Below are 14,997 nucleotides of genomic sequence, written 5' to 3' on the forward strand. Positions count from 1 at the left end.
GAGGAAGGCTAATTATATGTGGGATAAGTGACAAAAAGCACACACGCAGTTAAGTGAAGGTTATTCTTAACTAAGTTTCCTCATCTCTCCCTCCCCTCTATTTCTTCACACACAATCTTTTTACATGGCAAAGATTTGCCATTTGTATTTTTTGCAACAGAAGCTAGTACAAAAGTTCTCAACAAGTAGTTTTTGGATAGAAGAAATGCCAGTGTCAATCACTCACCTTGAAGTCGTCTCTGACGTGGAGTTTACTGTGCAGTATTTTCCACAATCTCTTTTTTCCTTCTCTGTGCTCCTTTCTATATCTCTTCTATGCTCACCTTCAGGTTTTCTTTTTACCACCCACTAGGCCTATCCTTCTCTGCCCATAGATTCTCCTAATTAAGGCTCTGGGTTCAATAAGTCTGGAAGTAGTGTAACTCTGGAAGGCATACAGCAAAAGCTCTGATTCTTATCCTGGCCTGGGTGCTCAAATCAGTTGGCAACTTTGAAAACTATCATTGGCCAGAGCCTACATCTTGACTCACTTTTCCTGGAGTAGATCTCTGGCAGTTTTTGGTGTGTGTGTGTGTGTGTGTGTGTGTTTTAATTATATCAGTTCATTTTAGTATATCCTAAGTTAAGAAATACTTACCAGATGATTAATGTATACATATAAAGAACTATGAATAAGATAGGGCATGGGAGGAAGGAGAGAGAGGTATGAATGCAGATTCTGGGCATTTTAGGTCTAGAGAAAGAGGAATGGCGATGGGAGAGAACCAGTGGACAAGACAAGCTGTCCTTGGACAGGGACAGAGCACTAATGAATAAAAGCTGAAGCTCAAATGAACGTTTTCTCAGTCTTAAGAAGCCACATTGTTTTAATGCGATGAAGAATACACATGGTAAACTCAAGGCACATATGACATGGACACATGGACATACAGACATATGGACAGGAGTCCATGGTAAAAGTGATCTGTTTTCATCGGGAGGCGACATCAACACTCCGCCTCCCACATACTCATCCACTTCCAATACCAGCCTCACGTCTGCTAGGAACATTACTTCTGGCCTACACCACCACATGTTCTCCTCCCCCACCTCTGCCTTAAAAAGCCCACTTCTGTCATATCATTTGATGAAAATATTTTGGTTGTTGTTATTGAGTTGTGGCATAGCTCACTGGGAGAGTGTCTGATTTAGCATATATGAGACCCTGAATCAGATGCCCTATTTAGAATGTGAAGGCTAATTTGATCACTTAGTAATTATGAGATTTTGAACAATTGATTTATGAGTGTAAGTTATCTTTAATACAAAAGTGACATTAATAACATCTACATTAAAATATTTGTGAGAAATGTTATAAAAATAAAATTTATGACGTTTGTAAAATACACAACAATATTTTTATACTTCTCTGGACAAGGCTATTTTGCAGGCCATCAGTATCGAATTTGGTAGCCGTTAGCCATATGTAGCTACTACTCACACTTATGTTATTGTAAGTGTTTAAATTAAAAATTCAGCTTTAAGACTGGAAGAATAGTTTAACAGCACTGATTTCTCTTCCAGAAGACTGAGGTTCAATACCCAGCACTCAATTGGTGGTTCCTAGCTATCTGTAACTCCAGTACAGTGGGATCTGCAGACATTTTCTGTCCTGTGAGGGAACTTTCATGTCAAAGTACACAGTCATACATGCAGGCAAAATACTCAAACACAAAATAGTTTTTAAAAATTTCTAAATTCAGTTTATTTGTTTTATCAACTGTGTGAATGAAATGGGTCTTACACATAGCTAATAACTTCTTCACTGAACTACTCAAATATTACAATATTTCCATCAGTGCAAAAATTCCAAGGCAGAATCCATAAAAATCTGCATAGGTTGTTGCCATGGTGAGAAGGGGAACCCTGTAGAATCCACCAGTCTGGAAGAAAAACACACAGCTGAATCATTTCATCAGAACATCTCATGTATAACATACTTGCTTCATTTTGTTTCCATTTCCATATAAATAAGGAAGGATAGAGGGATGGAGAGGAGCAATAAAGGGGTGCAGTAAGATGGCTCAAGAGATAAAAGCCTAACAACTTGACTTTAATTTTGGAACCCACAGTGCGGTTCCAATAAAGTTGTCCTCTGACCTCCAAATGCACACCATGCTGTGTGCAAGCTTGTAGTCATACTCATACACAATAATAACAGACTAATATAACTTTTAAAATAGGGAATGAGGGAAAGAGGAAGGAGAGGAAGAGGAGGAGAAGGAAGGTAAGGAGGACTAGGGGAGGAGGAAGAGGAATGGGGAAGAGGAAGAGGCACAGGCTGAATAGGGAGGAGAATGAAGAGAAAAAGAATAAAAAAGAGGAGGAAGAGAAGGAGCAGGTAAGAAGTTCCAAAATAATCTAGTTTACTCAACAATGTATCTGAGGCTGGGGAGGTTATATTAGTCTTTGACACTGTATAAGCAAGTAAACCAATCTGTGGTGCTAAATAACAGGCCCATTTGCTATTAATGATATTTTTTTATTTACTCACAACTCTCAGATACTAACTTGATCAACGTTGAATTCATTTCCTTAGCATCATGTCAGAGCCATAGGCAGCAAGCCTTTTGAGAACATCTATCCCACCATCTATCAGACTTTGAAGTTGTCTTTTATCTTAATAGTTAGGCCTGGACCAGCTTGCCAACAATTTTCACTGATGGCCTATAATGTCCAAGTCACTAGTTCAAGTCCTGCCTTGTGTAAACAGAAAAATCAAGAACATGAGGGACCAGAGCTCTACAAAGCACCACTTACAATGTTCTCATCACAGATTGGTATATTATTCTGGTAATCTACGAAAGAAATCATAATGCAATCTACTATTGGCCATATGCAGGCCTTTGTTACTAAATTCAAAAGTTTAAAGTTTTACAGGAAATGTGAAGAAATAACATCCAATTTTATTCTGTTTTAGAATATACAAATTGAGCTTCAAAGTGTTGGACATAAGGAAGTAAAGGCAGGAAAGGGGAACACGGAAGCCAGACCAGTTTAAACATGCAAATCTTTCTTACGTAAGTCCTGTGTGCAGCACGGTCTCACAGCTGGTTCTGGAGAAGAGCAAGGCTCCAGGAGACTTCGCACAGGCGGTATGAAAATGAGCAAGTTGGACAGTGTCTCCTAGAACTCCAATGTTTATCTAGAGGAACGCAAATCACCTGCTAAATAAATCCAGAGTAGTCTGCTCTTGCTTATTGCACAGGAGGAGTGACTAATCATGTACCCTGCCTTAAGAATGCTCTGATATTATGGCTTCTACTCAGCTTACATGTAGGTCCCAGATAACAAATGCTTTTAAAGCTTTCCTGCAAAGAAAGAAGTTTGAGACATATCAAACAAGCAGCTTAACAGCACACCTGAAAGCCCTAGGGGAAAAAAAGAAACAGAAACACCCAAGCCTATAGACAGCTCAGTTTCCATGTGAGTTCCCTAGTAAGGGAAGCAGGTGCTGTCTCTGACATGAACTCAGTGGCTGGCTCTTTGTTCACCTCCCCCTGAGGGGGGAGCAGCCTTAACAGGCCACAGAAAAGGATGATGCAGCCAGCCCTGAAGAGACCTCATAGGCTAGGGTCAGATGGAAGAGGAGGAGGACCTTCCCTATAATCGGACTAGGGGAGGGGCATATGGGGAGAAAAGGAAGAGAGGGTGGGACTGAGATGAGATGAAAGAGGGGCTATAGCCAGATACAAAGTGAATAACTTGTAATGATAAATCAATCAATCAATTAATTTATTAATTAATTTTTATTAATTACACTTTATTCACTTTGTATCCCCCCTGTGGCTCCCACCCTCCTCCCCTCCCAATCCTACCCTTCTCCCTTCTCCACTCATGCCCCTCCCCAAGTCCACTGATAGGGGAGGTCTTCCTCACCTTCCTTCTGATCCTAGTCTATCAGGTCTCACCAGAAGTGGCTGCATTGTCTTCCTCTGTGGCCTGGTAAGGCTACTCTCTGCTCAGAGGGAAGTGATCAAAGAGCAGACCAGTCAGTTCATGTCAGAGACAGTCCTTCTTCCCATTACTATGGAACCCACTTGGACACTGAACTGCCATGGGCTACATCGTGCCCGGGTTCTAGGTTATCTCCATGCATGGTCCTTGGTATTGCAAAAATAAATAAATAAATAAAAAAAAATAAATAAATAAATAAATAAATAATTGAGTAAGTAAAGAAATAAATAAATAGTTTTTAAAAAGCTTCCCTGCAGATGAATCTATCAGGTTGATCTTCTCTGTCATCTAAAACCTGAGTGAGAGTTTTTCTGTTTTCTTAGCCACTCAAATTTGCTGGTGGGAATGCAAATTTATACAATCACTTTGGGAATCAACCTGGCACTTTCTCAGTAAATTGGCAATAGTGCCATCTCAAGATCAAGCTATATCACTCCTGGACATATACCCAAAAGATGCCCCACCATTCAATGAGGACACTTGTTCAACTATGTTCATAGAGGCTTTATTTGTAATAGCCAGAATTTGGAAACAGCCCAGATGTCCCTGAATGGAGGAATGGAGACAGAAATTGTGGTACATTTGCACAATAGAATACTACTCAGCTATTAAAAACAAGGAAATCATGAAGTTTGCAAGCAAATAGGTGGAACTGGAAAAGATCATCTTGAGTGAGGTAACCCAGAAGCAGAAAGACAAGCATGGTATACACTCACTTATAAGCAGATATTAGGCATCTACAGGCCTAAAGAATCTAAGCACTAAAGAGGACCCTAAGGAGGATGCTTAAACCTCATTCAGAATGGCAAACAGGGTAGACAGCAGAAGCGGTGGAAGAGAGGAAACAGGATGAGAGCCTACTATAGAGGGTCCTCTGGAAGGCTGTACCCAACAGGGTATCAAAGCAGATTCTGAGACTCATGGCCAAATTTTGGGGAAAATGCAGGGAGTCTTAATGGAAGAAGAGCGTATGGATAGAGGGACATGGAGGGGACAGGAGCCCCACAAGGAGACCAACAAAACCAAAGGATCTAAGCCCAAGGGCTCCCACAGAGACTGATGCACCAACCAAGGACCATGCATGGAGAGGACCTAGACCCCCTGCTCATTTGTGGCTGACTGGCAGCTCAGTCTCTATGTGGGTCTCTGAGTGAGGGGATCATAGGCTGCCTCTATCATGAACTATGTTGCCTGCTTTTTGATCACTCGCCCCTGGTGATGTAGTCTTGTCAGGCCATGGAGGAAGAGGATCCAGGCAGTCCTGATGAGACTTAACAAGTTATGGGTAGATGGCAATGGTGGAGAACTCCCCCTTTCAGTGGACTAGGGGAAGTGGATGGGTAGAAAGAGGGAAGAAAGAAGATAGCCAGTCTCGCAAGTGTATGCTATATTTTCAAATGCATGTTCTGAATCCAAAAATATACATCCACTTTCAATGTCTGTGGCTGTGCTTGCTAAAGATGCACACTAAACACATGTAGAAAAATGCATATGCTCCTCTCCTTCACTTTTTCTCACCCATGTCTTACACAGATTTCAAATGCCGCTTCTATCCCTCATATTTTCCATTAACTTTTTCAAGCCCAAAGCAGCCTTTTCCCATTAAGATTTATAATTGTCTGACCCTTTATTTTAGTACTTACTCATATTTTATGGACACTATGAATGATACCTCTGGCTATGATTTAGCTCATCACATGTGTTTCTCTTTTATTGTACACATTTGAGAATTGTACACAGTGGAAGAAGATATACTCTATAGCATTCTCTGAATGTCACATGAATTCATTATAGAACAATACAAAATTATGAACCAATTTTATGCCATATTTATATCTACACTGCTGGAAAGGACATCATAACATGTCAGGATAAACGATAAAGGATGCTGGTTGAGGACAATGCCATGAACTCCTGAATTTGCTTAATGAGCCATGGACCAGAAAAGCAGCATCTCCAACACTCTTTGTAGATGTCGTGTTTCTGAAGAGTAAGGGCAAAAAAGAATGCTGCAAGTAAACTGTATGGCTCAATGATTATAAAATATCTGAACTTCAAAATTGTGAAAAAATTTACATCTTCAAATGAATGAAATAAAGTAAGTATAAGCTTAGAAATGTAGGAATTCTGCAATGAAATTTAGAAACACCCTAATTAAAATGTAATGAATAAGAGGGAACATTCAGTTGGCTCTGCAGATATAGGTGCTTGCTACCAAATTTAAAAATCTAAATTTAATTCCCAGAATCTACTTAGTAAATAGTTAATTCTCACAAATTATCCTGTAACCTCCACATGAACACTATGGCATGTATACACACACGTACACGACCTAACATGCACGCAGGTATGTCAGCACACACAGTAGGGGACAGAGACAGAAACAGACAAAGGAGGAGACAGACAAAGATAAAGAGATGGGGAGACAGAGAGACACAGAACAAGAAAGCTGCACGGAGAGCAGAGAGACAGAAACATATGGACAGATTGAGAGAAAGACAGACAGAAAAACACACACAAAGAGAAAAACTGAGAGAACACACCGAGAAAATGAGTAGGTAAATATTAAAAGGAATGAGAAAAAGCTTTGCTTGCAAAAGTGTCATATTATAGACTTGTATTTTGATTAGATAGAGTCAAATTTAGACTTGAATTAGAATTTCATCACTGAAAAAATATCTGAGGAAAACAACTTAAAGGATAAATGTATGGGAATCATGGGAAAATGTACAGAACCTCTCTCCACCCCTTATGTAGATTTAGGGACTGTATTCAGGTAATCTGGCTTGGCACCTTTAGCTGCTGATCCATCTCCCCACCCCTCCCCACCCATTTTAATTACATATACTAACTTAAACCATTATATTACATTCTATAATGAAATTCTAATGACCACTAAATGAACTATTTAAATAGCTAGAAGTTGCTTGAGAAGAAAGAAGATGCCATGTCTTGTTTTGTTTCATCTCTACAAATGAATATCTTACATGAAGATGTATGCACCTAAACCAACCAAAAAACTTCCACCCCAAAGAAATTGTGTGTGTGTGTGTGTGTGTGTGTGTGCGCCCGCGCGCATTTAGAAATTTTGTGCTATTACCTTGGCCATTGAAAATCAGTCCAGGAATTTGTACTAAAGCTAAAAGGTTATGAAGAAGGGAAGTCAACTGTTATGTGTCACATTGGCTTAAGATGGGTTGATATGGTACTCCAAATAGAATGATGGTCAATTGGCTCCTCCACATATTTTTCTGAATGCATGATGATACAAGCACAGAAGAGGTCCACAAGCTGCTTGCAAGCCAGGCAAGTGTTGCACTTTCAGACTATCAGCACCCAGAGGGACTGACTGACAGCTATGCACTTATGAGTAACATTATAACTCCAGACAGGCTCTTCCTAATCATGTTCTGCAAACAGAATCTCAAGAGATACACATCTAAAAATATTATACTGAATGCTATGTTTCTTGCACTGACACAGTGCTCACGTGCACAGTTAAATCTTTGAGAAATGTTGCTAAAATAATTAAACTTATTTAGCAAACGGTAACAAAAATCTTTATTTTGCAGCATAAAATAGCTGCAAGTATATACCATAGAACTCCTTAATTAAAAATGAAGCCCTGGAGTAGCCTGGTTGTATCTTTTCCTTAACAACTCATCTAAGTTTAACTAAAGTACACCCTTAATTATGGGCTTATAAATATTATCCCCAGGAAATGAGCTTCAGACTGGTGATAATGAAGCCACACGTTTAAAATTAGACCAGGACCTTTTCTATAAAGCAGTTACTCAAATTGCAATGTGAGTCAAACTTTGGGTTCCAAAATTTTTAAGACTTTATGACTTCATTCAGGAATCCTAAAAACAACTGTGGTCATCATCTATTAAAAATGCAGTTTTCAGAATGTTCCACAGACTGGGAGATAAAAGCCCTTTGGGCTGATCTATTTTCATTAGAGTCCTGCCAGTAAATATGTGGACAATTTCGAAGCAGGCAAACACACATGCTAAGCATAATAAAATCCATCTTAATTGCTGCCCTACCAAGAAAAAGAACTCTGAGTAACTTGTCAAATAAACAAATGATCTATGCCCTTTCTTGTCACTTTTCTTCTCCTTTGTAAGTTTAATAAATAAAATTGATGGGTTTGAGAACAGTTTTAGGTCAAACACTCCAACTATAACATTCTTTCACTTAGAGATCAGTTACCACAGCATTCCAAAGGTCCAAGCAAAAACTGTTTCCTGCACTCATTTTGACACACATCATAAACAGCATCGATAAAGTTCAATCCATCAGCCCTGGCTGGAGTGTTTCCCTCAAGCCTGACTGTATTTTACTTCTTTGTTTTCTCCATTTCCTTCCTTCTCACAGCAATCTCTTTTCTTTCCTGGAGTGTGTGTGACTCATTTAGTTCAAACTGGGGAATTAATTCCATTTTTTTAATCACTTGATACTTGCAGCATAAGCTATGAAGAAATGCAATTTTAATCCTTATGGTATCTGAGTTAAGAATAATTGAAAAGATAAGGAATAAGTGAATATGTCTTGTAAGAGAGAAACAGGAGAATGCAGTCTAATGTGAATATAAAATTCTAGCTCTTGGTACAGTTTTTAAAACATTTTAAAAACTGGCATTTTAGTGTAAAGTGCATAAAGATACAGGGTAGGGAAAACTTAGTTTCCACCTGTTCAAAAAATAAAGTATTTCTAAGATCAGAAACTTGTCTCTTCTTGTAAATTGATCAATGCCTGTTTGTGACTAACAGAATTGCTCTGGGCAGGCAAAATTTCAAACACTGTCCCAGGAGGAAAATTCTATGAAAATACACTACATGGCCAGCTTTTACCCACAAGAACTAAGTTATATATTACAAACCCTGATTGTTGGATGACACATGGATGGAGAAATTAAGATGGGGCTATCCCAAGTCAAACACAAGTTACAGTGACTTCTTAGCCCCAGCACAGGAGAAATGAAAACTACCAACAGGAAAGAAATCTAAACCAAAGGAGGATGTGTGGGGAACTTGTTTCCTTTTCTGCCACTTTGTGATAGCTTTCCTCTTTAGAATAATTTCTGTTTGTATTTGTTTCAGAATAGAATCATAACAAAGTCACCAAAATAGTGTCTCTAAGATATGGAGAAAATGTATTGTAGCTTTGGCTCTAGAGGTGACAAAAGCAGGCCAGGTTTCTGAAAGCATCTCTGGAAGGTTACAGTAGCCCAGAGCTTCTTTGCACCCTAAATTAATTCAGAGATAAATCCTTATACCACAAAAAAAGAAAACTGGAGCTTTTGTTTTAACAGAATGAGACTTTGGTCATATCCATTCCATTCCCAAGGAATTCCAGAACCTCGCAAAAAGTGGATGATTTCCCTCCTTTGAATTACATGCCTCTTTCCTGGCTAGAGACAGACAAAATGGCACTGACATGAATATATCAAAACAGTCTAATTTAGAGGAGATTCATTTGAAATGAAATGTGATATATCATACTTGATGACTATGTGTTTCAGATATTCAAATTACTCTATTTCAACTAGGCACAACAAGGATAAAGCAATTTTCCATTAAAGTTTTCTTATTCTTCACAACAGTTATTTGTTTTCCTTCTATCTTTTTTTTTTAAATCAAAGAACTGTGCAACAATAATAGAAGTATCAGCAGGATTGCAGGGCTGGTCCACTAAGGTCCTCTCCTGTGCTGTGTGTTTTATAAACAGTGTCTTTTTAAAAAAATTCCACAATGAGCTTAACAGACAGGAAACTCATGTAGTTGATAAGGACAACAAACCAGGACTTCTTTGTCTGTGTATCTTATGCAGAAGTATTTGACACATCTATTCAATAGGCATTAACACTTAATAAAGATATTCCAGTGATGAATTTATAAATATTGAGGGTAATAGAAAATTTTAATAATGAGGAACATATCACTAGGAAAATCTGAGATATTTAGATAACATGTTACCAATTGCTTCTATATTAAAAAAAAATAAGGCTTCAAATGCTCTAATATCATGCGAATAGTTTAGGGTTTCTGTTTTGCTTTGGCTGGCATTATATAGCTCTAATAATACAAAGACAAAGATAAGTGTACCATCAAAATTCTGGGCAATCAAATATGTTTGCATTCTTATGAAGTTTGCTTTTAAAATAATCTGTCCAACAATACAGGCCTGTTGTTTAAGACTCAACTTTAGGAGGCTGAGTTCAAAGAAGCACCCAAACAAGTGTAAGCTGCATGACGTCGACTTCATTACATTTTGTTAGAGTGTCCGCTCAGCACTTGGAAAATATGAATAATACTATTAGCATTCACTCTGTAGTAGCCATCATCTTAACTATGTTACATTGCTTTCTGACAGAAACAAGTTTCAGCAACTATCATGGCAGCACATTAGAATCAGCAAGTCTTACTCCTTGGGATTCCATGAACCACTGTCTCCTTTATGAGGAGAAGCAAGTAAGAACCACTTTCTGGCTGCATCCACATTCCCTGTGTTTGCTCAGGAGAGATTAAGCTCATCTGCAGCAGCCTGTACTGATAGAGTAAGTTATGAGCTATCACAGAATCTACTATAAGATAAAAAATAAAGTTGTTAGGAAACAAGGTCTTGGACGAGAGAAAGAAAAATAAGAGTAGGATCCTATGTTTGAATGTAATCCTTAACCATAACTAAATACTTTGAAAAGCACATGTCCTAACAATGCTAATGTTTTCATCAAGTCTGCAATAATTGGCAAATGACAGAAGCCAAGTGTAAGGCTCTGCTCATCTGATACCACTATAATTTAGGCTATACAATGGGCTCAACAGCCAACAAGTTGGCAACCCTTTGAATGCCATTTTATCAACAGTTTTGATCTACAATGCATGAATCAACCAGGATGAGCAACCTATGTTTCAGGAATCTAGGTCAGAACATTATTATTACAGAAAGAATGTTAAAATATAGACATCAAACTTCACCTAATGTTCTTATAATAAAATTTCATGTATAAATAACTCATCACATTAAAATGTGAATCTTATCAAAAAAGAACATCTAACGCCCTCTGCTAATCATTTTCTGTGCACCCCTGATAGCTGATTTGACCTCTGTGAGCCTCAATTGCTTCCAATACAAATATGGCTACAAATCTCCACTATAATGCACATGAGATTTTGCTTGTGTGCTTGAAGAAAAAACACAAAGCAAAGGTAAGATATCAGTCATTTCCTATTAAACTCGGTGAGGATGAGAAGAGTTGCTCAGGGATGTTTGCATCCTTAGAACTTAGCACAAAGCCAGGGGAATAGTAAGGACAGTGAAGATAGGCACGCTCCTTAAATAGAATTAATGACTAAATGAATGTAACTAGAATGCACAGAAAAAAAATACATAATGACTAAATTAAGTGCAAAAGTAGTTCAGGAAAAGGCATATTTTTGTCTTTCAACAGTTAGGAAGCCTTAGTAAACATTAAAGGTATTGCTTCTGAGCTCAAATGGGTTGAAACAGTAATGCTTTGCTCAAGAAAGAGCTACTTTGGATTTCCGTAATATTAGGTTATTCTGAAAGGTTGGGGAGAGTAGTCTGAGTTGGGTTATGAGACCCAGAGGTGCCTCACCTCACCTGCTGAACTCGCTGTGCTGGCAGAGAGTCTCCCGTAAGGCCCAAACTCGGCCTTTCCTACAGGTACAGAACCCTGGTCTCTGGGAATTCGCCCATCTGCTCAGGCAGAGGCCCCATTAGAGTTGTGGGAGGTTCCAGGCTCAGAAACTTGCCAGAGGGCCATGGATAATAAGCTCTCTGTGCAACGGTCCCACTGAGGAGCTTTCTTGGCCCTTTCAGGAATATCCTAAAATGTGTATGTAGCCCTTGCTGGCTTTAAACTCGTGATCTTCCTGCCTCCTTTAGGCTACTACCATCTAATTGGTGCTATAACGGTATCCACAAAAGGCCATTTTATTATTCTTTTAGGTTAGTAGGTTATTCTTTTAGGTTATTCTTTTCTACAGGATGGTAGAAAACATGGTAAGACCAATGGACTCTGTAAAAGTAAACACACTGTCACATTTCTCTGGCTGTGAAGTGAGTTCTTTGGTGAGAAACAATACTGTGTGAACACTATGATGACAAATAAGGCATTCTGCAAATCCACAGCTGGTACTTTTGGCTGAAGCAGTATGTTCAGGGAAAGATACCATAATCAGAATAACTATCTATTCCAGTATGGACAAAGCATTGTCATTTTCATTAAGGAAGTAGTCCAATATAATCAAACTGCCACACTATTTCCATAAGCTGAGATTTCAGAGACAGTCATCATCCTACTTTACTCTTCAAGGGCATCCCATATTGCTAAAGTAGGGTGCCTCATTTTAAAGCAAGAGTCATTCAGTAGACAGACTGATGCAGACTGGCCTTGATTGTTTTGTGTCAAGTGTACTGTCTTCTCTACTATAACTCTGCTTTTCTGAGAGCACCAAAGCATCTTTGCCTAAACACTGTCCTGCCTCACTTGTATTAGGTCCAGTGGGTGATTCAATTATTGTCAGGAGGAAGTAAGGTTTTCTGTTAATGTGTCCAGAAGAGGTCCTTTAAGCAGAAGCAGCTTTGAGAGGTTTTCTGTTCTTACAATTTTCTGAGCCTGAAATGGGTCACAGTAGCCATGTAATGGTGATCTGGTTAGTTTTGTCAACTTGACACAAACTAGTTACCTGGAAAAACGGAAACTCAGTGAAAGATTGCTTCCCTCAGATATGTCCATGGTAACATTTTTTAAATTGCTAGTTGATGTACAAGTGAAATCTTTGCCCCATGTAGGTAGTGTTATCCTTAGGCAAGTGAGCCTGGGCTATCTGAGAAAAGTAGCTGAGCAATCCAGGAGAAGCAAGCCAGTAAGCAGAATTTCTTCATGGTTTCTGCCTCTGCTCCTTCATTAGTTCCTGCCCTAATTCCCCCAATGTTCAACTGTGATCAGGATGTATAGGCCAAGTAAACGTTCTGCCAACAAGTTGCTTTGGGTCATAATGTTTGTCACAGCCACAGAGAGCTAGAATAAGTAGAACAAGCAGCAGGTACGCTTCTTACCTTCAGGATAGCAGAGAGGGATCCCTAACGACCTAAGGTCCCCAATGAACTTGCCAGTTACTACCCTGGTTCTGGCCTATCCACTACAGGCAAGAAAAATCTGTTTATAAGCCTCTAGTTTGAAGTCACCATTATTTAGAAATAAAGGCCACTTTTTGAATCCAAAAAAATGCACATATTTATTTAAGGGGAGAATATTATAGTCAGAGGACAACGTGTGTGTGTGTGGGGGGGGGGGTGTCAATTTCTTTGTTCCCTGGTGGGATCCAAGCATCTCACTTAGGTCATTAGGACTTTAAATCATATCATTGGAGAAGGCTGATAGAACTTAAACTTACGCTTAAGAAATGAACAAAAATACCAGTAAATAGCTATATTTAAGTGTGTAAGCCACTTACATATAGAGAGCCACAGAAAGCACATAAAAAAAGAAGGTAGGTGAAAGAAAGAGATGAAAACTTCACCCTAACCTGCCTGTAGGAACCAGAGCTGGCTCTTCAGGCCTAAGCTGCATTACTGATAGGATTCAAGTATAGGGTGAATTTCTCCTCCATAGGTGCATGTTAGAGAGTTACAATACTGAATGAGGAATCTGGAGTAGGTGACATTGACTTAAATTTCTACATCAAACCAAGAAGTTCTATGGATCTATGGATCTGTTATTCTAAAATATAATTCTTAATACAATAAATATTAATTTCTAGCAAAGTAGATTTTTATTTCTCTGCTTTTTAATTTTTTTAAACAAAATCTGTCTAGCCTTGGCATCTCTTACAGGCCCCTTTAAAAGACACCTGAGCTTTCATTCTTCACTCTTTCAGAGTTTGTACAGAAGTGGTTGACTTGTTAAGAGCTGGACAACCTAAACAATCATTATGAATGTTTGTTACCATGTACCAGACACTGAGCTCTCTCTTTTTAAAATCATTAGCTATAGTTTTGTAACAACCCTAAGGAAATTTGTATTATCTTGTTCATAGGAAAAATAAGGCATAAAAAGTTTAAAACAAGTATTCAAAATCATATAACTAAAAGTGACACCTAAATTGGAGCCCAGCATTTGGACTTCAGCCTCCTTTTTAAAGCATATTATATTCTCCATGCCCACTCTATAGCTAAGTTCAATAATGAGAGGAACTATGGCCACAGATTAGAAAGCATTAAAATGTATGGACTGGCAAGACGACTCATTGGTAAAGGTACTTGCTGCCAAATCTGAGAACCCAACTTTGATCCCTGGGACTAAATGGTAAGAGGAGAGAACCCATATCATATAGGATAATCATACTAAAACCTGTATACCTAAGGAAGCTAATCAAGAAGGAAGACCCTGGTAAGATGCTCAGTCTTCACTAAGAAAGGCAAACAAGATGGACATCAGAAGTGGGAGAAAACAGGGAACAGGACAGGAACCTACTACAGAGGGACTCTGAAAGACTCTACATGTATCAAAGTAGAGTCTGAGGCTCCCAGCCAAACTTTTGGCAGAATGCAGAGAATCTTATGAAAGAAGGGGGTGATAGAAAGACCTGGAGGGAAAAGGAGCTCCACAAGGAGAGCAACAGAACCAAAAAATCTTGGCACAGGGGTCTTTTCTGAGACTGATACTCTAAACAAGGACCATGCATGGAGATAACCTAAAACTTCTGCACAGATGTAGCCCATGGCAGCTCAGTGTCCAAGAAGATTCCCCAATAATAGGAACAGGGACCATTTCTGACATGAACTCATGGGCTGGCTCTTTGATCACCTCCACCTGAGGGGGGAGCAGCCTTACCAGTCCACAGAGGAAGACAAAGAAGACAGTCCTGATAGGGTCAGATGGAAGGGGAGGAGGACTTCCCCTATCACTGGACTGGGGGAGGGGCATAGGAGAAAAAGAGGGAGGGAGGGTGGGATTGGGAGGGAATG

This window comes from Psammomys obesus, unplaced genomic scaffold, assembly GCF_907164565.1.
Source record: "Psammomys obesus unplaced genomic scaffold, mPsaObe1.curated_primary_1811, whole genome shotgun sequence".
Classification (NCBI taxonomy): Eukaryota; Metazoa; Chordata; class Mammalia; order Rodentia; family Muridae; genus Psammomys; species Psammomys obesus.